This window comes from Barbatula barbatula (assembly GCF_947034865.1).
Source record: "Barbatula barbatula genome assembly, chromosome: 11".
In the NCBI taxonomy this organism is placed as follows: Eukaryota; Metazoa; Chordata; class Actinopteri; order Cypriniformes; family Nemacheilidae; genus Barbatula; species Barbatula barbatula.
Window position 1 is genome coordinate 7,446,292 of NC_136774.1, and position 27,628 is coordinate 7,473,919.

The following is a 27,628-nucleotide window of genomic DNA, read 5'->3' on the forward strand; positions in this document are numbered from 1 at the left end:
TTTGGTACATCCATGCAAATGATTATGACAAAATTCTGTGCAGATTCCTACATAATCAATTGCTTATGTCATGTTGATCAAAATGCATTATAATGGGTCTCTGTAGAATAGTATAATCCCCACGACATTTAAGCACTAGTTTTACAATATACAGTAAGTATACTTTAAGTAAACAGTGGCATTTTATTTTACTCAATTTAGTGTTTTGCATTGCTATATTCTTTCCACATAGGACTGCAAGACAATTTCAATGTGTTGCAGACGGCCCCTTTTCACACCTAAACAGTCTTTTGACACTCTCTACAGGGATCTCATCCCTGAACAAGAGAGGGGGCAGATTGGAGATGACCTGCCAAAGTACGTGTTAGTTTGGGACAATGTCAGTTTCCATCGCTCCAACATCATCAGGCAATGGTTTGCGGCCCACAACAGGATGCTGGTGGAGTTCCTCTCACCCTACTCAACCACGTTGAGGAATTTTTCTCAGCATGAAGATTAAAAGTATATGATCGCCAGCCGCATACACACATGGTCTGACCCGCATCATCAACTCTTTGCTCACCACTGGGACATTTCCCACTGCTTTCAAAGAGGCCTGCATCACACCGCTACTGAAGAAACTCACTCTCAACCTTACTCTGCTAGAACAATACAGGCCGGTGTAGGAACCCCGTTGAGGAATTTTTCTCAGCATGAAGATTAAAAGTATATGATGGCCAGCCGCATACACAGATGACCCTTCTGGCTGCCATGGATGTAACGTGTGATGACATCTCAGCTGATGCCTGCAGAGGCTGGATTAGACACTCTGAAAGATGATTTTCACGCTGTATCGCAAGAGAAGATATTTGTTGTGATGTGGATGAGAATCCGTTGCCCAAAAGACAGGAACGTCAGGAGGTGTAGGAAGACTGCACTGTAATTCCACTGCACTGCATGTACAGTTTTCCCTAAGGAGATTGTCTTATGTTCAGATTTCTACATTTGTTTGTGCTATGCAGTGCTGTCTTTTCCTGTCTGCATCACAATGACACTGTCTGTCAATAAATTATTGTACAAACAGTAAAAGCGTTAACGTGAATCATGTGCCGTCTCTTGCAATCAAACAATCAAAACCAGAAATGCACTTACTGTTTTGCAAATGACAAGGATGATTCGAGAAATGCTCCACTCATCACTCTCAGGTCACTCCGCTGCACACGTCTGATCACTTCTTTGTCACCCCCGATCTCACCGCTCCAGACAACGCAGATGTCTTACCGCTGGTCACTTTCCGGCGCTACCTACGGTCCCTCCCTCCTGCTTTTCCTCTGCTGTCTTGTCTGCACTCCCCCCCTCTGAGGAGCTCTCACTTTTGAATACCAACAGTGCCACAGACACTCTGTGTTCCACGCTTACATCCTGCTTGGACAACATATGCCCTCTTGCATCTGGACCAGCCCGTGCATCCCTGTCTGCCCCCTGGTTATCGGATGTACCACGTGAGCATCGCACCAGCCTCCGGTCAGCTGAGAGAAAATGGCACAAGTCAAAAGACCATACTGACCTCTCTCTCTCTACTTTCTCCGTTGACGTCACCTCTGCAAAAACTGATTATAACCACTCGAAGATCAGCAACTCTCCTGACTCTCGCACACTCTTAAAAACCTTCTCTGCTCTCCTCTGTCCGCCTGCTCCCACACCTTCATCGGAGTTAACGGCTGATGATTTTGCATTGTTCTTCGTAAAGAAAACTACCGCCATCAACAGCCAATTTTCTACGCCACCATCACCCGCCTTTTCTCCTATGTCTGAAGATGATGTTTCCAAGGTCATTGGTTCCAACCACCCTACCACCTGCCCACTGGATCCCATCCCCACCCATCTCCTCCATGCCATCTCTCCAGCAGTTGTGCCTGGTCTGACCCGCATCATCAACTCTTTGCTCACCACTGGGACATTTCCCACTGCTTTCAAAGAGGCCTGCATCACACCGCTACTGAAGAAACTCACTCTCAACCTTACACTGCTAGAACACTACAGGCCGGTGTAGTGTGTGAAAATGCATATCTTCCGTCAAAATGTAGATGACTGATTTTAACCTCTTATTATTTTCTGTCTTCTTAAAAAAATATTTTTTTACTTACCTCACTATTCTTAGCTTTGTATACTGTGCTAGGCTTTAATGGACTGGATTTAATTAACTTATGCATTTTGTTGCCTATATTGTTATAATTGCTTCCAATGTTTCCTCGTCTGTAAGTCGCTTTGGATAAAAACGTCTGCTAAATGACTAAATGTAAATTTTATGAAATGTGTAATGTCATGTGTAATGTGTAATGTGTAGTGTGTGGCCTTGAAATTTTAGCATGTCTACGTAATCATGAATAAATGCTTCTTGAGACACACAGTGTTGCTTCTTTGCATGCATCAAATGAATTGTTTCTGGCTATATGCATCCATGCATTAGTTTGAGAGGGGTGGAAATGGGACACTTGGGTGAAACAAAACTGCCCCAAAAGTAACCCCCCCACTTTAAATACAGTTTTTTCTAAGTCAATTTGGTACATTTCTCAGATCCGATTTGAAATTCTCAAAACTTCTTGTTCAATCCTTACATCCTTGTGTCACGTGTGCACATCAAACAAGCATTTTCTCATTTCTTTGAACAAGTTGCAAATGCTTTGGTACATCCATGCAAATGATTATGACAAAAGTCTGTGCAGATTCCTACATTATCAATTGCTTATGTCATGTTGATCAAAATGCATTATAATGGGTCTCTGTAGAATAGTATAATCCCCACGACATTTAAGCACTAGTTTTACAATATACAGTAAGTATACTTTAAGTAAACGGTGGCATTTTATTTTACTCAATTTAGTGTTTTGCATTGCTATATTCTTTCCACATAGGACTGCAAGACAACTTCACTGTGTTGCAGACGGCCCCTTTTCACACCTAAACAGTCTTTTGACACTCTCTACAGGGATCTCATCCCTGAACAAGAGAGGGGCAGATTGGAGATGACCTGCCAAAGTACGTGTTAGTTTGGGACAATGTCAGTTTCCATCGCTCCAACATCATCAGGCAATGGTTTGCGGCCCACAACAGGATGCTGGTGGAGTTCCTCTCACCCTACTCAACCCCGTTGAGGAATTTTTCTCAGCATGAAGAATAAAAGTATATGATGGCCAGCCGCATACACAGATGACCCTTCTGGCTGCCATGGATGTAACGTGTGATGACATCACAGCTGATGCCTGCAGAGGCTGGATTAGACACTCTGAAAGATGATTTTCACGCTGTATCGCAAGAGAAGATGTTTGTTGTGATGTGGATGAGAATCCGTTGCCCAAAAGACAGGAACGTCAGGAGGTGTAGGAAGAATGCACTGTAATTCCACTGCACTGCATGTACAGTTTTCCCTAAGGAGATTGTCTTATGTTCAGATTTCTACATTTGTTTGTGCTATGCAGTGCTGTCTTTTCCTGTCTGCATCACAATGACACTGTCTGTCAATAAATTATTGTACAAACAGTAAAAGCGTTAACGTGAATCATGTCCCGTCTCTTGCAATCAAACAATCAAAACCAGAAATGCACTTACTGTTTTGCAAATGACAAGGATGATTCGAGAAATGCTCCACTCATCACTCTCAGGTCACTCCGCTGCACACGTCTGATCACTTCTTTGTCACCCCCGACCTCACCGCTCCAGACAACGCAGATGTCTTACCGCTGGTCACTTTCCGGCGCTACCTACGGTCCCTCCCTCCTGCTTTTCCTCTGCTGTCTTGTCTGCACTCCCCCCCTCTGAGGAGCTCTCTCTTTTGAATACCAACAGTGCCACAGACACTCTGTGTTCCACGCTTACATCCTGCTTGGACAACATATGCCCGCTTACATCTGGACCAGCCCGTGCATCCCTGTCTGCCCCCTGGTTATCGGATGTACCACGTGAGCATCGCACCAGCCTCCGGTCAGCTGAGAGAAAATGGCACAAGTCAAAAGACCATACTGACCTCTCTCTCTCTACTTTCTGCGTTGACGTCACCTCTGCAAAAACTGATTATAACCACTCGAAGATCAGCAACTCTCCTGACTCTCGCACACTCTTAAAAACCTTCTCTGCTCTCCTCTGTCCGCCTGCTCCCACACCTTCATCGGAGTTAACGGCTGATGATTTTGCATCGTTCTTCGTAAAGAAAACTACCGCCATCAACAGCCAATTTTCTACGCCACCATCACCCGCCTTTTCTCCTATGTCTGAAGATGATGTTTCCAAGGTCATTGGTTCCAACCACCCTACCACCTGCCCACTGGATCCCATCCCCACCCATCTCCTTCATGCCATCTCTCCAGCAGTTGTGCATGGTCTGACCCTTATCATCAACTCTTTGCTCACCACTGGGACATTTCCCAATGCTTTCAAAGAGGCCTGCATCACACCGCTACTGAAGAAACTCACTCTCAACCTTACACTGCTAGAACACTACAGGCCGGTGTAGTGTGTGAAAATGCATATCTTCCGTCAAAATGTAGATGACTGATTTTAACCTCTTCTTATTTTCTGTCTTCTTAAAAAAGTATTTTTTTACTTACCTCACTATTCTTAGCTTTGTATACTGTGCTAGGCTTTAATGGACTGGATTTAATTAACTTATGCATTTTGTTGCCTATATTGTTATAATTGCTTCCAATGTTTCCTCGTCTGTAAGTCGCTTTGGATAAAAACGTCTGCTAAATGACTAAATGTAAATTTTATGAAATGTGTAATGTTATGTGTAATGTGTAGTGTGTGGCCTTGAAATTTTAGCATGTCTACGTAATCATGAATAAATGCTTCTTGAGACACACAGTGTTGCTTCTTTGCATGCATCAAATGAATTGTTTCTGGCTATATGCATCCATGCATTAGTTTGAGAGGGGTGGAAATGGGACACTTGGGTGAAACAAAACTGCCCCAAAAGTACCCCCCCCCCCACTTTAAATACAGTTTTTTCTAAGTCAATTTGGTACATTTCTCAGATCCGATTGGAAATTCTCAAAACTTCTTGTTCAATCCTTACATCCTTGTGTCACGTGTGCACATCAAACAAGCATTTTCTCATTTCTTTGAACAAGTTACAAATGCTTTGGTACATCCATGCAAATGATTATGACAAAATTCTGTGCAGATTCCTACATTATCAATTGCTTATGTCATGTTGATCAAAATGCATTATAATGGGTCTCTGTAGAATAGTATAATCCCCACGACATTTAAGCACTAGTTTTACAATATACAGTAAGTATACTTTAAGTAAACGGTGGCATTTTATTTTACTCAATTTAGTGTTTTGCATTGCTATATTCTTTCCACATAGGACTGCAAGACAACTTCACTGTGTTGCAGACGGCCCCTTTTCACACCTAAACAGTCTTTTGACACTCTCTACAGGGATCTCATCCCTGAACAAGAGAGGGGGCAGATTGGAGATGACCTGCCAAAGTACGTGTTAGTTTGGGACAATGTCAGTTTCCATCGCTCCAACATCATCAGGCAATGGTTTGCGGCCCACAACAGGATGCTGGTGGAGTTCCTCTCACCCTACTCAACCACGTTGAGGAATTTTTCTCAGCATGAAGATTAAAAGTATATGATCGCCAGCCGCATACACAGATGACCCTTCTGGCTGCCATGGATGTAACGTGTGATGACATCACAGCTGATGCCTGCAGAGGCTGGATTAGACACTCTGAAAGATGATTTTCACGCTGTATCGCAAGAGAAGATATTTGTTGTGATGTGGATGAGAATCCGTTGCCCAAAAGACAGGAACGTCAGGAGGTGTAGGAAGACTGCACTGTAATTCCACTGCACTGCATGTACAGTTTTCCCTAAGGAGATTGTCTTATGTTCAGATTTCTACATTTGTTTGTGCTATGCAGTGCTGTCTTTTCCTGTCTGCATCACAATGACACTGTCTGTCAATAAATTATTGTACAAACAGTAAAAGCGTTAACGTGAATCATGTGCCGTCTCTTGCAATCAAACAATCAAAACCAGAAATGCACTTACTGTTTTGCAAATGACAAGGATGATTCGAGAAATGCTCCACTCATCACTCTCAGGTCACTCCGCTGCACACGTCTGATCACTTCTTTGTCACCCCCGACCTCACCGCTCCAGACAACGCAGATGTCTTACCGCTGGTCACTTTCCGGCGCTACCTACGGTCCCTCCCTCCTGCTTTTCCTCTGCTGTCTTGTCTGCACTGCCCCCCTCTGAGGAGCTCTCTCTTTTGAATACCAACAGTGCCACAGACACTCTGTGTTCCACGCTTACATCCTGCTTGGACAACATATGCCCTCTTACATCTGGACCAGCCCGCGCATCCCTGTCTGCCCCCTGGTTATCGGATATACCACGTGAGCATCGCACCAGCCTCCGGTCAGCTGAGAGAAAATGGCACAAGTCAAAAGACCATACTGACCTCTCTCTCTCTCTACTTTCTCCGTTGACGTCACCTCTGCAAAAACTGATTATAACCACTCGAAGATCAGCAACTCTCTTGACTCTAGCACACTCTTAAAAACCTTCTCTGCTCTCCTCTGTCCGCCTGCTCCCACACCTTCATCGGAGTTAACGGCTGATGATTTTGCATCGTTCTTCGTAAAGAAAACTACCGCCATCAACAGCCAATTTTCTACGCCACCATCACCCGCCTTTTCTCCTATGTCTGAAGATGATGTTTCCAAGGTCATTGGTTCCAACCACCCTACCACCTGCCCACTGGATCCCATCCCCACCCATCTCCTCCATGCCTTATCTCCAGCAGTTGTGCATGGTCTGACCCGCATCATCAACTCTTTGCTCACCACTGGGACATTTCCTACTGCTTTCAAAGAGGCCTGCATCACACCGCTACTGAAGAAACTCACTCTCAACCTTACACTGCTAGAACACTACAGGCCGGTGTAGTGTGTGAAAATGCATATCTTCCGTCAAAATGTAGATGACTGATTTTAACCTCTTATTATTTTCTGTCTTCTTAAAAAAATATTTTTTTACTTACCTCACTATTCTTAGCTTTGTATACTGTGCTAGGCTTTAATGGACTGGATTTAATTAACTTATGCATTTTGTTGCCTATATTGTTATAATTGCTTCCAATGTTTCCTCGTCTGTAAGTCGCTTTGGATAAAAACGTCTGCTAAATGACTAAATGTAAATTTTATGAAATGTGTAATGTCATGTGTAATGTGTAATGTGTAGTGTGTGGCCTTGAAATTTTAGCATGTCTACGTAATCATGAATAAATGCTTCTTGAGACACACAGTGTTGCTTCTTTGCATGCATCAAATGAATTGTTTCTGGCTATATGCATCCATGCATTAGTTTGAGAGGGGTGGAAATGGGACACTTGGGTGAAACAAAACTGCCCCAAAAGTAACCCCCCCACTTTAAATACAGTTTTTTCTAAGTCAATTTGGTACATTTCTCAGATCCGATTTGAAATTCTCAAAACTTCTTGTTCAATCCTTACATCCTTGTGTCACGTGTGCACATCAAACAAGCATTTTCTCATTTCTTTGAACAAGTTGCAAATGCTTTGGTACATCCATGCAAATGATTATGACAAAAGTCTGTGCAGATTCCTACATTATCAATTGCTTATGTCATGTTGATCAAAATGCATTATAATGGGTCTCTGTAGAATAGTATAATCCCCACGACATTTAAGCACTAGTTTTACAATATACAGTAAGTATACTTTAAGTAAACGGTGGCATTTTATTTTACTCAATTTAGTGTTTTGCATTGCTATATTCTTTCCACATAGGACTGCAAGACAACTTCACTGTGTTGCAGACGGCCCCTTTTCACACCTAAACAGTCTTTTGACACTCTCTACAGGGATCTCATCCCTGAACAAGAGAGGGGCAGATTGGAGATGACCTGCCAAAGTACGTGTTAGTTTGGGACAATGTCAGTTTCCATCGCTCCAACATCATCAGGCAATGGTTTGCGGCCCACAACAGGATGCTGGTGGAGTTCCTCTCACCCTACTCAACCCCGTTGAGGAATTTTTCTCAGCATGAAGAATAAAAGTATATGATGGCCAGCCGCATACACAGATGACCCTTCTGGCTGCCATGGATGTAACGTGTGATGACATCACAGCTGATGCCTGCAGAGGCTGGATTAGACACTCTGAAAGATGATTTTCACGCTGTATCGCAAGAGAAGATGTTTGTTGTGATGTGGATGAGAATCCGTTGCCCAAAAGACAGGAACGTCAGGAGGTGTAGGAAGAATGCACTGTAATTCCACTGCACTGCATGTACAGTTTTCCCTAAGGAGATTGTCTTATGTTCAGATTTCTACATTTGTTTGTGCTATGCAGTGCTGTCTTTTCCTGTCTGCATCACAATGACACTGTCTGTCAATAAATTATTGTACAAACAGTAAAAGCGTTAACGTGAATCATGTCCCGTCTCTTGCAATCAAACAATCAAAACCAGAAATGCACTTACTGTTTTGCAAATGACAAGGATGATTCGAGAAATGCTCCACTCATCACTCTCAGGTCACTCCGCTGCACACGTCTGATCACTTCTTTGTCACCCCCGACCTCACCGCTCCAGACAACGCAGATGTCTTACCGCTGGTCACTTTCCGGCGCTACCTACGGTCCCTCCCTCCTGCTTTTCCTCTGCTGTCTTGTCTGCACTGCCCCCCTCTGAGGAGCTCTCTCTTTTGAATACCAACAGTGCCACAGACACTCTGTGTTCCACGCTTACATCCTGCTTGGACAACATATGCCCTCTTACATCTGGACCAGCCCGCGCATCCCTGTCTGCCCCCTGGTTATCGGATATACCACGTGAGCATCGCACCAGCCTCCGGTCAGCTGAGAGAAAATGGCACAAGTCAAAAGACCATACTGACCTCTCTCTCTCTCTACTTTCTCCGTTGACGTCACCTCTGCAAAAACTGATTATAACCACTCGAAGATCAGCAACTCTCTTGACTCTAGCACACTCTTAAAAACCTTCTCTGCTCTCCTCTGTCCGCCTGCTCCCACACCTTCATCGGAGTTAACGGCTGATGATTTTGCATCGTTCTTCGTAAAGAAAACTACCGCCATCAACAGCCAATTTTCTACGCCACCATCACCCGCCTTTTCTCCTATGTCTGAAGATGATGTTTCCAAGGTCATTGGTTCCAACCACCCTACCACCTGCCCACTGGATCCCATCCCCACCCATCTCCTCCATGCCTTATCTCCAGCAGTTGTGCATGGTCTGACCCGCATCATCAACTCTTTGCTCACCACTGGGACATTTCCTACTGCTTTCAAAGAGGCCTGCATCACACCGCTACTGAAGAAACTCACTCTCAACCTTACACTGCTAGAACACTACAGGCCGGTGTAGTGTGTGAAAATGCATATCTTCCGTCAAAATGTAGATGACTGATTTTAACCTCTTATTATTTTCTGTCTTCTTAAAAAAATATTTTTTTACTTACCTCACTATTCTTAGCTTTGTATACTGTGCTAGGCTTTAATGGACTGGATTTAATTAACTTATGCATTTTGTTGCCTATATTGTTATAATTGCTTCCAATGTTTCCTCGTCTGTAAGTCGCTTTGGATAAAAACGTCTGCTAAATGACTAAATGTAAATTTTATGAAATGTGTAATGTCATGTGTAATGTGTAATGTGTAGTGTGTGGCCTTGAAATTTTAGCATGTCTACGTAATCATGAATAAATGCTTCTTGAGACACACAGTGTTGCTTCTTTGCATGCATCAAATGAATTGTTTCTGGCTATATGCATCCATGCATTAGTTTGAGAGGGGTGGAAATGGGACACTTGGGTGAAACAAAACTGCCCCAAAAGTAACCCCCCCACTTTAAATACAGTTTTTTCTAAGTCAATTTGGTACATTTCTCAGATCCGATTTGAAATTCTCAAAACTTCTTGTTCAATCCTTACATCCTTGTGTCACGTGTGCACATCAAACAAGCATTTTCTCATTTCTTTGAACAAGTTGCAAATGCTTTGGTACATCCATGCAAATGATTATGACAAAATTCTGTGCAGATTCCTACATTATCAATTGCTTATGTCATGTTGATCAAAATGCATTATAATGGGTCTCTGTAGAATAGTATAATCCCCACGACATTTAAGCACTAGTTTTACAATATACAGTAAGTATACTTTAAGTAAACAGTGGCATTTTATTTTACTCAATTTAGTGTTTTGCATTGCTATATTCTTTCCACATAGGACTGCAAGACAACTTCACTGTGTTGCAGACGGCCCCTTTTCACACCTAAACAGTCTTTTGACACTCTCTACAGGGATCTCATCCCTGAACAAGAGAGGGGGCAGATTGGAGATGACCTGCCAAAGTACGTGTTAGTTTGGGACAATGTCAGTTTCCATCGCTCCAACATCATCAGGCAATGGTTTGCGGCCCACAACAGGATGCTGGTGGAGTTCCTCTCACCCTACTCAACCCCGTTGAGGAATTTTTCTCAGCATGAAGATTAAAAGTATATGATGGCCAGCCGCATACACAGATGACCCTTCTGGCTGCCATGGATGTAACGTGTGATGACATCACAGCTGATGCCTGCAGAGGCTGGATTAGACACTCTGAAAGATGATTTTCACGCTGTATCGCAAGAGAAGATATTTGTTGTGATGTGGATGAGAATCCGTTGCCCAAAAGACAGGAACGTCAGGAGGTGTAGGAAGACTGCACTGTAATTCCACTGCACTGCATGTACAGTTTTCCCTAAGGAGATTGTCTTATGTTCAGATTTCTACATTTGTTTGTGCTATGCAGTGCTGTCTTTTCCTGTCTGCATCACAATGACACTGTCTGTCAATAAATTATTGTACAAACAGTAAAAGCGTTAACGTGAATCATGTGCCGTCTCTTGCAATCAAACAATCAAAACCAGAAATGCACTTACTGTTTTGCAAATGACAAGGATGATTCGAGAAATGCTCCACTCATCACTCTCAGGTCACTCCGCTGCACACGTCTGATCACTTCTTTGTCACCCCCGACCTCACCGCTCCAGACAACGCAGATGTCTTACTGCTGGTCACTTTCCGGCGCTACCTACGGTCCCTCCCTCCTGCTTTTCCTCTGCTGTCTTGTCTGCACTGCCCCCCTCTGAGGAGCTCTCTCTTTTGAATACCAACAGTGCCACAGACACTCTGTGTTCCACGCTTACATCCTGCTTGGACAACATATGCCCTCTTACATCTGGACCAGCCCGTGCATCCCTGTCTGCCCCCTGGTTATCGGATGTACCACGTGAGCATCGCACCAGCCTCCGGTCAGCTGAGAGAAAATGGCACAAGTCAAAAGACCATACTGACCTCTCTACTTTCTCCGTTGACGTCACCTCTGCAAAAACTGATTATAACCACTCGAAGATCAGCAACTTTCCTGACTCTCGCACACTCTTAAAAACCTTCTCTGCTCTCCTCTGTCCGCCTGCTCCCACACCTTCATCGGAGTTAACGGCTGATGATTTTGCATCGTTCTTCGTAAAGAAAACTACCGCCATCAACAGCCAATTTTCTACGCCACCATCACCCGCCTTTTCTCCTATGTCTGAAGATGATGTTTCGAAGGTCATTGGTTCCAACCACCCTACCACCTGCCCACTGGATCCCATCCCCACCCATCTCCTCCATGCCATCTCTCCAGCAGTTGTGCCTGGTCTGACCCGCATCATCAACTCTTTGCTCACCACTGGGACATTTCCCACTGCTTTCAAAGAGGCCTGCATCACACCGCTACTGAAGAAACTCACTCTCAACCTTACACTGCTAGAACACTACAGGCCGGTGTAGTGTGTGAAAATGCATATCTTCCGTCAAAATGTAGATGACTGATTTTAACCTCTTCTTATTTTCTGTCTTCTTAAAAAATTATTTTTTTACTTACCCCACTATTCTTAGCTTTGTATACTGTGCTAGGCTTTAATGCACTGGATTTAATTAACTTATGCATTTTGTTGCCTATATTGTTATAATTGCTTCCAATGTTTCCTCGTCTGTAAGTCGCTTTGGATAAAAACGTCTGCTAAATGACTAAATGTAAATTTTATGAAATGTGTAATGTCATTTGTAATGTGTAGTGTGTGGCCTTGAAATTTTAGCATGTCTACGTAATCATGAATAAATGCTTCTTGACACACACAGTGTTGCTTCTTTGCATGCATCAAATGAATTGTTTCTGGCTATATGCATCCATGCATTAGTTTGAGAGGGGTGGAAATGGGACACTTGGGTGAAACAAAACTGCCCCAAAAGTACCCCCCCCCCACTTTAAATACAGTTTTTTCTAAGTCAATTTGGTACATTTCTCTGATCCGATTTGAAATTCTCAAAACTTCTTGTTCAATCCTTACATCCTTGTGTCACGTGTGCACATCAAACAAGCATTTTCTCATTTCTTTGAACAAGTTGCAAATGCTTTGGTACATCCATGCAAATGATTATGACAAAATTCTGTTCAGATTCCTACATTATCAATTGCTTATGTCATGTTGATCAAAATGCATTATAATGGGTCTCTGTAGAATAGTATAATCCCCACGACATTTAAGCACTAGTTTTACAATATACAGTAAGTATACTTTAAGTAAACAGTGGCATTTTATTTTACTCAATTTAGTGTTTTGCATTGCTATATTCTTTCCACATAGGACTGCAAGACAACTTCACTGTGTTGCAGACGGCCCCTTTTCACACCTAAACAGTCTTTTGACACTCTCTACAGGGATCTCATCCCTGAACAAGAGAGGGGGCAGATTGGAGATGACCTGCCAAAGTACGTGTTAGTTTGGGACAATGTCAGTTTCCATCGCTCCAACATCATCAGGCAATGGTTTGCGGCCCACAACAGGATGCTGGTGGAGTTCCTCTCACCCTACTCAACCCCGTTGAGGAATTTTTCTCAGCATGAAGATTAAAAGTATATGATGGCCAGCCGCATACACAGATGACCCTTCTGGCTGCCATGGATGTAACGTGTGATGACATCACAGCTGATGCCTGCAGAGGCTGGATTAGACACTCTGAAAGATGATTTTCACGCTGTATCGCAAGAGAAGATATTTGTTGTGATGTGGATGAGAATCCGTTGCCCAAAAGACAGGAACGTCAGGAGGTGTAGGAAGACTGCACTGTAATTCCACTGCACTGCATGTACAGTTTTCCCTAAGGAGATTGTCTTATGTTCAGATTTCTACATTTGTTTGTGCTATGCAGTGCTGTCTTTTCCTGTCTGCATCACAATGACACTGTCTGTCAATAAATTATTGTACAAACAGTAAAAGCGTTAACGTGAATCATGTGCCGTCTCTTGCAATCAAACAATCAAAACCAGAAATGCACTTACTGTTTTGCAAATGACAAGGATGATTCGAGAAATGCTCCACTCATCACTCTCAGGTCACTCCGCTGCACACGTCTGATCACTTCTTTGTCACCCCCGACCTCACCGCTCCAGACAACGCAGATGTCTTACCGCTGGTCACTTTCCGGCGCTACCTACGGTCCCTCCCTCCTGCTTTTCCTCTGCTGTCTTGTCTGCACTCCCCCCCTCTGAGGAGCTCTCTCTTTTGAATACCAACAGTGCCACAGACACTCTGTGTTCCACGCTTACATCCTGCTTGGACAACATATGCCCTCTTACATCTGGACCAGCCCGTGCATCCCTGTCTGCCCCCTGGTTATCGGATGTACCACGTGAGCATCGCACCAGCCTCCGGTCAGCTGAGAGAAAATGGCACAAGTCAAAAGACCATACTGACCTCTCTACTTTCTCCGTTGACGTCACCTCTGCAAAAACTGATTATAACCACTCGAAGATCAGCAACTTTCCTGACTCTCGCACACTCTTAAAAACCTTCTCTGCTCTCCTCTGTCCGCCTGCTCCCACACCTTCATCGGAGTTAACGGCTGATGATTTTGCATCGTTCTTCGTAAAGAAAACTACCGCCATCAACAGCCAATTTTCTACGCCACCATCACCCGCCTTTTCTCGTATGTCTGAAGATGATGTTTCCAAGGTCATTGGTTCCAACCACCCTACCACCTGCCCACTGGATCCCATCCCCACCCATCTCCTCCATGCCATCTCTCCAGCAGTTGTGCCTGGTCTGACCCGCATCATCAACTCTTTGCTCACCACTGGGACATTTCCCACTGCTTTCAAAGAGGCCTGCATCACACCGCTACTGAAGAAACTCACTCTCAACCTTACACTGCTAGAACACTACAGGCCGGTGTAGTGTGTGAAAATGCATATCTTCCGTCAAAATGTAGATGACTGATTTTAACCTCTTATTATTTTCTGTCTTCTTAAAAAAGTATTTTTTTACTTACCTCACTGTTCTTAGCTTTGTATACTGTGCTAGGCTTTAATGGACTGGATTTAATTAACTTATGCATTTTGTTGCCTATATTGTTATAATTGCTTCCAATGTTTCCTCGTCTGTAAGTCGCTTTGGATAAAAACGTCTGCTAAATGACTAAATGTAAATTTTATGAAATGTGTAATGTCATGTGTAATGTGTAGTGTGTGGCCTTGAAATTTTAGCATGTCTACGTAATCATGAATAAATGCTTCTTGAGACACACAGTGTTGCTTCTTTGCATGCATCAAATGAATTGTTTCTGGCTATATGCATCCATGCATTAGTTTGAGAGGGGTGGAAAAGGGACACTTGGGTGAAACAAAACTGCCCCAAAAGTACCCCCCCCCACTTTAAATACAGTTTTTTCTAAGTCAATTTGGTACATTTCTCTGATCCGATTTGAAATTCTCAAAACTTCTTGTTCAATCCTTACATCCTTGTGTCACGTGTGCACATCAAACAAGCATTTTCTCATTTCTTTGAACAAGTTACAAATGCTTTGGTACATCCATGCAAATGATTATGACAAAATTCTGTGCAGATTCCTACATTATCAATTGCTTATGTCATGTTGATCAAAATGCATTATAATGGGTCTCTGTAGAATAGTATAATCCCCACGACATTTAAGCACTAGTTTTACAATATACAGTAAGTATACTTTAAGTAAACGGTGGCATTTTATTTTACTCAATTTAGTGTTTTGCATTGCTATATTCTTTCCACATAGGACTGCAAGACAACTTCACTGTGTTGCAGACGGCCCCTTTTCACACCTAAACAGTCTTTTGACACTCTCTACAGGGATCTCATCCCTGAACAAGAGAGGGGGCAGATTGGAGATGACCTGCCAAAGTACGTGTTAGTTTGGGACAATGTCAGTTTCCATCGCTCCAACATCATCAGGCAATGGTTTGCGGCCCACAACAGGATGCTGGTGGAGTTCCTCTCACCCTACTCAACCACGTTGAGGAATTTTTCTCAGCATGAAGATTAAAAGTATATGATCGCCAGCCGCATACACAGATGACCCTTCTGGCTGCCATGGATGTAACGTGTGATGACATCACAGCTGATGCCTGCAGAGGCTGGATTAGACACTCTGAAAGATGATTTTCACGCTGTATCGCAAGAGAAGATATTTGTTGTGATGTGGATGAGAATCCGTTGCCCAAAAGACAGGAACGTCAGGAGGTGTAGGAAGACTGCACTGTAATTCCACTGCACTGCATGTACAGTTTTCCCTAAGGAGATTGTCTTATGTTCAGATTTCTACATTTGTTTGTGCTATGCAGTGCTGTCTTTTCCTGTCTGCATCACAATGACACTGTCTGTCAATAAATTATTGTACAAACAGTAAAAGCGTTAACGTGAATCATGTGCCGTCTCTTGCAATCAAACAATCAAAACCAGAAATGCACTTACTGTTTTGCAAATGACAAGGATGATTCGAGAAATGCTCCACTCATCACTCTCAGGTCACTCCGCTGCACACGTCTGATCACTTCTTTGTCACCCCCGACCTCACCGCTCCAGACAACGCAGATGTCTTACCGCTGGTCACTTTCCGGCGCTACCTACGGTCCCTCCCTCCTGCTTTTCCTCTGCTGTCTTGTCTGCACTCCCCCCCTCTGAGGAGCTCTCTCTTTTGAATACCAACAGTGCCACAGACACTCTGTGTTCCACGCTTACATCCTGCTTGGACAACATATGCCCTCTTACATCTGGACCAGCCCGTGCATCCCTGTCTGCCCCCTGGTTATCGGATGTACCACGTGAGCATCGCACCAGCCTCCGGTCAGCTGAGAGAAAATGGCACAAGTCAAAAGACCATACTGACCTCTCTACTTTCTCCGTTGACGTCACCTCTGCAAAAACTGATTATAACCACTCGAAGATCAGCAACTTTCCTGACTCTCGCACACTCTTAAAAACCTTCTCTGCTCTCCTCTGTCCGCCTGCTCCCACACCTTCATCGGAGTTAACGGCTGATGATTTTGCATCGTTCTTCGTAAAGAAAACTACCGCCATCAACAGCCAATTTTCTACGCCACCATCACCCGCCTTTTCTCCTATGTCTGAAGATGATGTTTCCAAGGTCATTGGTTCCAACCACCCTACCACCTGCCCACTGGATCCCATCCCCACCCATCTCCTCCATGCCATCTCTCCAGCAGTTGTGCCTGGTCTGACCCGCATCATCAACTCTTTGCTCACCACTGGGACATTTCCCACTGCTTTCAAAGAGGCCTGCATCACACCGCTACTGAAGAAACTCACTCTCAACCTTACACTGCTAGAACACTACAGGCCGGTGTAGTGTGTGAAAATGCATATCTTCCGTCAAAATGTAGATGACTGATTTTAACCTCTTCTTATTTTCTGTCTTCTTAAAAAAGTATTTTTTTACTTACCTCACTGTTCTTAGCTTTGTATACTGTGCTAGGCTTTAATGGACTGGATTTAATGAACTTATGCATTTTGTTGCCTATATTGTTATAATTGCTTCCAATGTTTCCTCGTCTGTAAGTCGCTTTGGATAAAAACGTCTGCTAAATGACTAAATGTAAATTTTATGAAATGTGTAATGTCATGTGTAATGTGTAGTGTGTGGCCTTGAAATTTTAGCATGTCTACGTAATCATGAATAAATGCTTCTTGAGACACACAGTGTTGCTTCTTTGCATGCATCAAATGAATTGTTTCTGGCTATATGCATCCATGCATTAGTTTGAGAGGGGTGGAAAAGGGACACTTGGGTGAAACAAAACTGCCCCAAAAGTACCCCCCCCCCACTTTAAATACAGTTTTTTCTAAGTCAATTTGGTACATTTCTCTGATCCGATTTGAAATTCTCAAAACTTCTTGTTCAATCCTTACATCCTTGTGTCACGTGTGCACATCAAACAAGCATTTTCTCATTTCTTTGAACAAGTTTCAAATGCTTTGGTACATCCATGCAAATGATTATGACAAAATTCTGTGCAGATTCCTACATTATCAATTGCTTATGTCATGTTGATCAAAATGCATTATAATGGGTCTCTGTAGAATAGTATAATCCCCATGACATTTAAGCACTAGTTTTACAATATACAGTAAGTATACTTTAAGTAAACGGTGGCATTTTATTTTACTCAATTTAGTGTTTTGCATTGCTATATTCTTTCCACATAGGACTGCAAGACAACTTCACTGTGTTGCAGACGGCCCCTTTTCACACCTAAACAGTCTTTTGACACTCTCTACAGGGATCTCATCCCTGAACAAGAGAGGGGGCAGATTGGAGATGACCTGCCAAAGTACGTGTTAGTTTGGGACAATGTCAGTTTCCATCGCTCCAACATCATCAGGCAATGGTTTGCGGCCCACAACAGGATGCTGGTGGAGTTCCTCTCACCCTACTCAACCACGTTGAGGAATTTTTCTCAGCATGAAGATTAAAAGTATATGATCGCCAGCCGCATACACAGATGACCCTTCTGGCTGCCATGGATGTAACGTGTGATGACATCACAGCTGATGCCTGCAGAGGCTGGATTAGACACTCTGAAAGATGATTTTCACGCTGTATCGCAAGAGAAGATATTTGTTGTGATGTGGATGAGAATCCGTTGCCCAAAAGACAGGAACGTCAGGAGGTGTAGGAAGACTGCACTGTAATTCCACTGCACTGCATGTACAGTTTTCCCTAAGGAGATTGTCTTATGTTCAGATTTCTACATTTGTTTGTGCTATGCAGTGCTGTCTTTTCCTGTCTGCATCACAATGACACTGTCTGTCAATAAATTATTGTACAAACAGTAAAAGCGTTAACGTGAATCATGTGCCGTCTCTTGCAATCAAACAATCAAAACCAGAAATGCACTTACTGTTTTGCAAATGACAAGGATGATTCGAGAAATGCTCCACTCATCACTCTCAGGTCACTCCGCTGCACACGTCTGATCACTTCTTTGTCACCCCCGACCTCACCGCTCCAGACAACGCAGATGTCTTACCGCTGGTCACTTTCCGGCGCTACCTACGGTCCCTCCCTCCTGCTTTTCCTCTGCTGTCTTGTCTGCACTCCCCCCCTCTGAGGAGCTCTCTCTTTTGAATACCAACAGTGCCACAGACACTCTGTGTTCCACGCTTACATCCTGCTTGGACAACATATGCCCTCTTACATCTGGACCAGCCCGTGCATCCCTGTCTGCCCCCTGGTTATCGGATGTACCACGTGAGCATCGCACCAGCCTCCGGTCAGCTGAGAGAAAATGGCACAAGTCAAAAGACCATACTGACCTCTCTACTTTCTCCGTTGACGTCACCTCTGCAAAAACTGATTATAACCACTCGAAGATCAGCAACTTTCCTGACTCTCGCACACTCTTAAAAACCTTCTCTGCTCTCCTCTGTCCGCCTGCTCCCACACCTTCATCGGAGTTAACGGCTGATGATTTTGCATCGTTCTTCGTAAAGAAAACTACCGCCATCAACAGCCAATTTTCTACGCCACCATCACCCGCCTTTTCTCCTATGTCTGAAGATGATGTTTCCAAGGTCATTGGTTCCAACCACCCTACCACCTGCCCACTGGATCCCATCCCCACCCATCTCCTCCATGCCATCTCTCCAGCAGTTGTGCCTGGTCTGACCCGCATCATCAACTCTTTGCTCACCACTGGGACATTTCCCACTGCTTTCAAAGAGGCCTGCATCACACCGCTACTGAAGAAACTCACTCTCAACCTTACACTGCTAGAACACTACAGGCCGGTGTAGTGTGTGAAAATGCATATCTTCCGTCAAAATGTAGATGACTGATTTTAACCTCTTCTTATTTTCTGTCTTCTTAAAAAATTATTTTTTTACTTACCTCACTATTCTTAGCTTTGTATACTGTGCTAGGCTTTAATGGACTGGATTTAATTAACTTATGCATTTTGTTGCCTATATTGTTATAATTGCTTCCAATGTTTCCTCGTCTGTAAGTCGCTTTGGATAAAAACGTCTGCTAAATGACTAAATGTAAATTTTATGAAATGTGTAATGTCATTTGTAATGTGTAGTGTGTGGCCTTGAAATTTTAGCATGTCTACGTAATCATGAATAAATGCTTCTTGAGACACACAGTGTTGCTTCTTTGCATGCATCAAATGAATTGTTTCTGGCTATATGCATCCATGCATTAGTTTGAGAGGGGTGGAAATGGGACACTTGGGTGAAACAAAACTGCCCCAAAAGTACCCCCCCCCCACTTTAAATACAGTTTTTTCTAAGTCAATTTGGTACATTTCTCTGATCCGATTTGAAATTCTCAAAACTTCTTGTTCAATCCTTACATCCTTGTGTCACGTGTGCACATCAAACAAGCATTTTCTCATTTCTTTGAACAAGTTGCAAATGCTTTGGTACATCCATGCAAATGATTATGACAAAATTCTGTTCAGATTCCTACATTATCAATTGCTTATGTCATGTTGATCAAAATGCATTATAATGGGTCTCTGTAGAATAGTATAATCCCCACGACATTTAAGCACTAGTTTTACAATATACAGTAAGTATACTTTAAGTAAACAGTGGCATTTTATTTTACTCAATTTAGTGTTTTGCATTGCTATATTCTTTCCACATAGGACTGCAAGACAACTTCACTGTGTTGCAGACGGCCCCTTTTCACACCTAAACAGTCTTTTGACACTCTCTACAGGGATCTCATCCCTGAACAAGAGAGGGGGCAGATTGGAGATGACCTGCCAAAGTACGTGTTAGTTTGGGACAATGTCAGTTTCCATCGCTCCAACATCATCAGGCAATGGTTTGCGGCCCACAACAGGATGCTGGTGGAGTTCCTCTCACCCTACTCAACCCCGTTGAGGAATTTTTCTCAGCATGAAGATTAAAAGTATATGATGGCCAGCCGCATACACAGATGACCCTTCTGGCTGCCATGGATGTAACGTGTGATGACATCTCAGCTGATGCCTGCAGAGGCTGGATTAGACACTCTGAAAGATGATTTTCACGCTGTATCGCAAGAGAAGATATTTGTTGTGATGTGGATGAGAATCCGTTGCCCAAAAGACAGGAACGTCAGGAGGTGTAGGAAGACTGCACTGTAATTCCACTGCACTGCATGTACAGTTTTCCCTAAGGAGATTGTCTTATGTTCAGATTTCTACATTTGTTTGTGCTATGCAGTGCTGTCTTTTCCTGTCTGCATCACAATGACACTGTCTGTCAATAAATTATTGTACAAACAGTAAAAGCGTTAACGTGAATCATGTGCCGTCTCTTGCAATCAAACAATCAAAACCAGAAATGCACTTACTGTTTTGCAAATGACAAGGATGATTCGAGAAATGCTCCACTCATCACTCTCAGGTCACTCCGCTGCACACGTCTGATCACTTCTTTCTCACCCCCGACCTCACCGCTCCAGACAACGCAGATGTCTTACCGCTGGTCACTTTCCGGCGCTACCTACGGTCCCTCCCTCCTGCTTTTCCTCTGCTGTCTTGTCTGCACTCCCCCCTCTGAGGAGCTCTCTCTTTTGAATACCAACAGTGCCACAGACACTCTGTGTTCCACGCTTACATCCTGCTTGGACAACATATGCCCTCTTACATCTGGACCAGCCCGTGCATCCCTGTCTGCCCCCTGGTTATCGGATGTACCACGTGAGCATCGCACCAGCCTCCGGTCAGCTGAGAGAAAATGGCACAAATCAAAAGACCATACTGACCTCTCTCTCTCTACCAGTCTCTTCTCTCTACTTTCTCCGTTGACGTCACCTCTGCAAAAACTGATTATAACCACTCGACGAACAGCAACTCTCCTGACTCTCGCACACTCTTAAAAACCTTCTCTGCTCTCCTCTGTCCGCCTGCTCCCACACCTTCATCGGAGTTAACGGCTGATGATTTTACATCGTTCTTCGTAAAGAAAACTACCGCCATCAACAGCCAATTTTCTACGCCACCATCACCCGCCTTTTCTCCTATGTCTGAAGATGATGTTTCCAAGGTCATTGGTTCCAACCACCCTACCACTTGCCCACTGGATCCCATCCCCACCCATCTCCTCCATGCCATCTCTCCAGCAGTTGTGCCTGGTCTGACCTGCATCATCAACTCTTTGCTCACCACCGGGACATTTCCCACTGCTTTCAAAGAGGCCTGCATCACACCGCTACTGAAGAAACTCACTCTCAACCTTACACTGCTAGAACACTACAGGCCGGTGTAGTGTGTGAAAATGCATATCTTCCGTCAAAATGTAGATGACTGATTTTAACCTCTTATTATTTTCTTTCTTCTTAAAAAATAATTTTTTTACTTACCTCACTATTCTTAGCTTTGTATACTGTGCTAGGCTTTAATGGACTGGATTTAATTAACTTATGCATTTTGTTGCCTATATTGTTATAATTGCTTCCAATGTTTCCTCGTCTGTAAGTCGCTTTGGATAAAAACGTCTGCTAAATAACTAAATGTAAATTTTATGAAATGTGTAATGTCATGTGTAATGTGTAATGTGTAGTGTGTGGCCTTGAAATTTTAGCATGTCTACGTAATCATGAATAAATGCTTCTTGAGACACACAGTGTTGCTTCTTTGCATGCATCAAATGAATTGTTTCTGGCTATATGCATCCATGCATTAGTTTGAGAGGGGTGGAAATGGGACACTTGGGTGAAACAAAACTGCCCCAAAAGTACCCCCCCCACTTTAAATACAGTTTTTTCTAAGTCAATTTGGTACATTTCTCTGATCCGATTTGAAATTCTCAAAACTTCTTGTTCAATCCTTACATCCTTGTGTCACGTGTGCACATCAAACAAGCATTTTCTCATTTCTTTGAACAAGTTGCAAATGCTTTGGTACATCCATGCAAATGATTATGACAAAATTCTGTGCAGATTCCTACATTATCAATTGCTTATGTCATGTTGATCAAAATGCATTATAATGGGTCTCTGTAGAATAGTATAATCCCCACGACATTTAAGCACTAGTTTTACAATATACAGTAAGTATACTTTAAGTAAACAGTGGCATTTTATTTTACTCAATTTAGTGTTTTGCATTGCTATATTCTTTCCACATAGGACTGCAAGACAACTTCACTGTGTTGCAGACGGCCCCTTTTCACACCTAAACAGTCTTTTGACACTATCTACAGGGATCTCATCCCTGAACAAGAGAGGGGGCAGATTGGAGATGACCTGCCAAAGTACGTGTTAGTTTGGGACAATGTCAGTTTCCATCGCTCCAACATCATCAGGCAATGGTTTGCGGCCCACAACAGGATGCTGGTGGAGTTCCTCTCACCCTACTCAACCCCATTGAGGAATTTTTCTCAGCATGAAGATTAAAAGTATAAGATGGCCAGCCGCATACACAGATGACCCTTCTGGCTGCCATGGATGTAACGTGTGATGACATCACAGCTGATGCCTGCAGAGGCTGGATTAGACACTCTGAAAGATGATTTTCACGCTGTATCGCAAGAGAAGATATTTGTTGTGATGTGGATGAGAATCCGTTGCCCAAAAGACAGGAACGTCAGGAGGTGTAGGAAGACTGCACTGTAATTCCACTGCACTGCATGTACAGTTTTCCCTAAGGAGATTGTCTTATGTTCAGATTTCTAAATTTGTTTGTGCTATGCAGTGCTGTCTTTTCCTGTCTGCATCACAATGACACTGTCTGTCAATAAATTATTGTACAAACAGTAAAAGCGTTAACGTGAATCATGTGCCGTCTCTTGCAATCAAACAATCAAAACCAGAAATGCACTTACTGTTTTGCAAATGACAAGGATGATTCGAGAAATGCTCCACTCATCACTCTCAGGTCACTCCGCTGCACACGTCTGATCACTTCTTTGTCACCCCCGACCTCACCGCTCCAGACAACGCAGATGTCTTACCGCTGGTCACTTTCCGGCGCTACCTACGGTCCCTCCCTCCTGCTTTTCCTCTGCTGTCTTGTCTGCACTCCCCCCCTCTGAGGAGCTCTCACTTTTGAATACCAACAGTGCCACAGACACTCTGTGTTCCACGCTTACATCCTGCTTGGACAACATATGCCCTCTTACATCTGGACCAGCCCGTGCATCCCTGTCTGCCCCCTGGTTATCGGATGTACCACGTGAGCATCGCACCAGCCTCCGGTCAGCTGAGAGAAAATGGCACAAGTCAAAAGACCATACTGACCTCTCTCTCTCTACTTTCTCCGTTGACGTCACCTCTGCAAAAACTGATTATAACCACTCGAAGATCAGCAACTCTCCTGACTCTCGCACACTCTTAAAAACCTTCTCTGCTCTCCTCTGTCCGCCTGCTCCCACACCTTCATCGGAGTTAACGGCTGATGATTTTGCATCGTTCTTCGTAAAGAAAACTACCGCCATCAACAGCCAATTTTCTACGCCACCATCACCCGCCTTTTCTCCTATGTCTGAAGATGATGTTTCCAAGGTCATTGGTTCCAACCACCCTACCACCTGCCCACTGGATCCCATCCCCACCCATCTCCTCCATGCCATCTCTCCAGCAGTTGTGCTTGGTCTGACCCGCATCATCAACTCTTTGCTCACCACTGGGACATTTCCCACTGCTTTCAAAGAGGCCTGCATCACACCGCTACTGAAGAAACTCACTCTCAACCTTACACTGCTAGAACACTACAGGCCGGTGTAGTGTGTGAAAATACATATCTTCCGTCAAAATGTAGATGACTGATTTTAACCTCTTATTATTTTCTGTCTTCTTAAAAAATTATTTGTTTACTTACCTCACTATTCTTAGCTTTGTATACTGTGCTAGGCTTTAATGGACTGGATTTAATTAACTTATGCATTTTGTTGCCTATATTGTTATAATTGCTTCCAATGTTTCCTCGTCTGTAAGTCGCTTTGGATAAAAACGTCTGCTAAATGACTAAATGTAAATTTTATGAAATGTGTAATGTCATGTGTAATGTGTAATGTGTAGTGTGTGGCCTTGAAATTTTAGCATGTCTACGTAATCATGAATAAATGCTTCTTGAGACACACAGTGTTGCTTCTTTGCATGCATCAAATGAATTGTTTCTGGCTATATGCATCCATGCATTAGTTTGAGAGGGGTGGAAATGGGACACTTGGGTGAAACAAAACTGCCCCAAAAGTACCCCCCCCACTTTAAATACAGTTTTTTCTAAGTCAATTTGGTACATTTCTCTGATCCGATTTGAAATTCTCAAAACTTCTTGTTCAATCCTTACATCCTTGTGTCACGTGTGCACATCAAACAAGCATTTTCTCATTTCTTTGAACAAGTTGCAAATGCTTTGGTACATCCATGCAAATGATTATGACAAAATTCTGTGCAGATTCCTACATTATCAATTGCTTATGTCATGTTGATCAAAATGCATTATAATGGGTCTCTGTAGAATAGTATAATCCCCGCGACATTTAAGCACTAGTTTTACAATATACAGTAAGTATACTTTAAGTAAACGGTGGCATTTTATTTTACTCAATTTAATGTTTTGCATTGCTATATTCTTTCCACATAGGACTGCAAGACAACTTCACTGTGTTGCAGACGGCCCCTTTTCACACCTAAACAGTCTTTTGACACTCTCTACAGGGATCTCATCCCTGAACAAGAGAGGGGGCAGATTGGAGATGACCTGCCAAAGTACGTGTTAGTTTGGGACAATGTCAGTTTCCATCGCTCCAACATCATCAGACAATGGTTTGCGGCCCACAACAGGATGCTGGTGGAGTTCCTCTCACCCTTCTCAACCCCATTGAGGAATTTTTCTCAGCATGAAGATTAAAAGTATATGATGGCCAGCCGCATACACAGATGACCCTTCTGGCTGCCATGGATGTAACGTGTGATGAAATCACAGCTGATGCCTGCAGAGGCTGGATTAGACACTCTGAAAGATGATTTTCACGCTGTATCGCAAGAGAAGATATTTGTTGTGATGTGGATGAGAATCCGTTGCCCAAAAGACCTGGAACGTCAGGAGGTGTAGGAAGACTGCACTGTAATTCCACTGCACTGCATGTACAGTTTTCCCTAAGGAGATTGTCTTATGTTCAGATTTCTACATTTGTTTGTGCTATGCAGTGCTGTCTTTTCCTGTCTGCATCACAATGACACTGTCTGTCAATAAATTACTGTACAAACAGTAAAAGCGTTAACGTGAATCATGTGCCGTCTCTTGCAATCAAACAATCAAAACCAGAAATGCACTTACTGTTTTGCAAATGACAAGGATGATTCGAGAAATGCTCCACTCATCACTCTCAGGTCACTCCGCTGCACACGTCTGATCACTTCTTTGGCACCCCCGACCTCACCGCTCCAGACAACGCAGATGTCTTACCGCTGGTCACTTTCCGGCGCTACCTACGGTCCCTCCCTCCTGCTTTTCCTCTGCTGTCTTGTCTGCACTCCCCCCCTCTGAGGAGCTCTCACTTTTGAATACCAACAGTGCCACAGACACTCTGTGTTCCACGCTTACATCCTGCTTGGACAACATATGCCCTCTTACATCTGGACCAGCCCGTGCATCCCTGTCTGCCCCCTGGTTATCGGATGTACCACGTGAGCATCGCACCAGCCTCCGGTCAGCTGAGAGAAAATGGCACAAGTCAAAAGACCATACTGACCTCTCTCTCTCTACTTTCTCCGTTGACGTCACCTCTGCAAAAACTGATTTTAACCACTCGAAGATCAGCAACTCTCCTGACTCTCGCACACTCTTAAAAACCTTCTCTGCTCTCCTCTGTCCGCCTGCTCCCACACCTTCATCGGAGTTAACGGCTGATGATTTTGCATCGTTCTTCGTAAAGAAAACTACCGCCATCAACAGCCAATTTTCTACGCCACCATCACCCGCCTTTTCTCCTATGTCTAAAGATGATGTTTCCAAGGTCATTGGTTCCAACCACCCTTCCACCTGCCCACTGGATCCCATCCCCACCCATCTCCTCCATGCCATCTCTCCAGCAGTTGTGCTTGGTCTGACCCGCATCATCAACTCTTTGCTCACCACTGGGACATTTCCCACTGCTTTCAAAGAGGCCTGCATCACACCGCTACTGAAGAAACTCACTCTCAACCTTACACTGCTAGAACACTACAGGCCGGTGTAGTGTGTGAAAATGCATATCTTCCGTCAAAATGTAGATGACTGATTTTAACCTCTTATTATTTTCTGTCTTCTTAAAAAAGTATTTTTTTACTTACCTCACTATTCTTAGCTTTGTATACTGTGCTAGGCTTTAATGGACTGGATTTAATTAACTTATGCATTTTGTTGCCTATATTGTTATAATTGCTTCCAATGTTTCCTCGTCTGTAAGTCGCTTTGGATAAAAACGTCTGCTAAATGACTAAATGTAAATTTTATGAAATGTGTAATGTCATGTGTAATGTGTAATGTGTAGTGTGTGGCCTTGAAATTTTAGCATGTCTACGTAATCATGAATAAATGCTTCTTGAGACACACAGTGTTGCTTCTTTGCATGCATCAAATGAAATGTTTCTGGCTATATGCATCCATGCATTAGTTTGAGAGGGGTGGAAATGGGACACTTGGGTGAAACAAAACTGCCCCAAAAGTACCCCCCCCCCCACTTTAAATACAGTTTTTTCTAAGTCAATTTGGTACATTTCTCTGATCCGATTTGAAATTCTCAAAACTTCTTGTTCAATCCTTACATGCTTGTGTCACGTGTGCACATCAAACAAGCATTTTCTCATTTCTTTGAACAAGTTGCAAATGCTTTGGTACATCCATGCAAATGATTATGACAAAATTCTGTGCAGATTCCTACATTATCAATTGCTTATGTCATGTTGATCAAAATGCATTATAATGGGTCTCTGTAGAATAGTATAATCCCCGCGACATTTAAGCACTAGTTTTACAATATACAGTAAGTATACTTTAAGTAAACAGTGGCATTTTATTTTACTCAATTTAGTGTTTTGCATTGCTATATTCTTTCCACATAGGACTGCAAGACAACTTCACTGTGTTGCAGACGGCCCCTTTTCACACCTAAACAGTCTTTTGACACTCTCTACAGGGATCTCATCCCTGAACAAGAGAGGGGGCAGATTGGAGATGACCTGCCAAAGTACGTGTTAGTTTGGGACAATGTCAGTTTCCATCGCTCCAACATCATCAGGCAAT